Raw genomic sequence first — 1,931 nt, 5'->3', positions numbered from 1 at the left:
GCTGCGTTCGTCAGGTCATCAGAAAAACTCTACTATAGCTTCAATGTGGTTTTCAATGTTGTGAGAACACGATTAAACTTTACCAATCTCCATCTCATTCAATCCGGTATGCAGTGTGATAGAGCAGATAATTGAGTAGACCTGCATTGAGTAAAGTTGCAGAAGTGACTCTAGTGTGGTAGTCTTCGGTGAAGTTAACATTGTAGAAGTGACACAAGTAGGCTTGAGTTAGAAGGTTTGCATTAATGCTAAATAAAATCAATTGTTTATCAAAAAAGTATTGCTGTTTCCTACATCTTAGCATGATTTGAGATTGGATCGGGGTTCCCCTATGGGAAATTAGAATTCCAATCTCCCCTAGGGGGATTCAGAATCCTCCTAGGGGAGATTGGAATTCCGATCTCCCCTAGGGGAGATTAGAATTCCAATCTCCCCTAGGGGGATTCAGAATCCTCCTAGGGGAGATTGGAATTCCAATCTCCCCTAGGAGGATTCCGAATCCCCCTGGATTCCAATCTCCCCTGTGACATATGTCTTCACATGAATCGCATTCAAATGAAATTGATTCGTTTTCAAGCATTTAAAGCGTATGAACATGGTTTGCCGTCTTCTGTCAGTCAAATCTCCCCACAGTTGCATGTGCCAGTGAACACAAGCAGGTCAAAAGCAACAAACCACTACAGCAAGCCTTGAGCCCCGGTCCCTGCGGATGATCTAGATGGCAGCGTATTTCCGCAAGTTTTACGTACAGCAACATGTATAAAGATGTATAAAGTAACATTCACGACGAGATCATGCTCTCTTTGCACTGATCTAATCGTCTTTGAAGAAGAATAGAGTCTGCTTTACATGCCAAGGTTTCATCAGCACGGGCACACACCTGTCAGAATTTGGTCTGGTCCATTTACGACAAAACGCCTCATGTGCGGCATTTGGAAAAATGGCGGGTCGATTTGCCGATTCAAAATTTCGGCGAAACTTTGCCTCTCAGACATGTCCAAACATGCGCCGTAAATTGTTTTCCATGCGGAAACGTTAGAGGGGCGTAAAAGGAAGGCGCCATCTTTGTCAGTCGGTGTGGTTTCTAGAAATTTCGCTGAAAGAAGGTCACTTTCAAGGTACGTTCGCCATGTTTGCATGTCCCAACTTTGAGATGATATAGAAAAAAAAAACCAAAGCGGTGTCCAAAATCACAGTAATATCCCGGGTAGGTAGATTAGTGACGAATATGATGCCGAAAACCGCACGTCGACACCACTTTTGTTAAATGAGAGAGAGGTCCGAGAGTGCGGTCAGCCCCTCGGCGGTAGGCGAAGGTATTGTTGTCGGATCGCCTGTGCTGAAGCGCCCGGGTCGGTGTTCCGTGCGTGACCCGAAGAACCCGAGTGAGAGCGGAAAGTTCCGACGGTGATTTCCGACGGATGCGGAAGGTACCCGAAGTGCGATTTTGCGACAAAAACCGACTGAGGGCACGCACTCGGCATGCGTTGCACACGTAACCAAAAGACCACGTGACCCCACCAACTTCTGACAGGGCCTATGAGGTAAGTATGCCCGTGATCAGGTAAGCTATATCAGCATGTTTTTAGTGTTACACCTTTCGTGATCGTGCAAAACAATGTTAGTACCAGCAGAAGGTTGACATAACTACTCCTATCCCTATTAACATGTAGAACTGTATGGTAAAATGAATATTTTTACATTGCTCTTTTACTAGTTTTAGTCCTCTAAAATCAGGGCAAATCATTATTTTACGGTCACCCATGACGCTGTCGGTCTGGTCAAATTTTCATGAAAAAAATACAATTTTAGCACCACTTATCCACTCAACACCATTCTGGCTAAACATAATACTTCTTGTGTAAGATTTCTAAGGTAGTCAATACCAGTTGTACGATTAAAGGATTAATAGCCCGCGCCGCGTGCTTCGG

The sequence above is a fragment of the Branchiostoma floridae genome, chromosome 10, assembly GCF_000003815.2.
Source record: "Branchiostoma floridae strain S238N-H82 chromosome 10, Bfl_VNyyK, whole genome shotgun sequence".
In the NCBI taxonomy this organism is placed as follows: domain Eukaryota; kingdom Metazoa; phylum Chordata; class Leptocardii; order Amphioxiformes; family Branchiostomatidae; genus Branchiostoma; species Branchiostoma floridae.
This window is presented reverse-complemented; position numbering follows the sequence as displayed.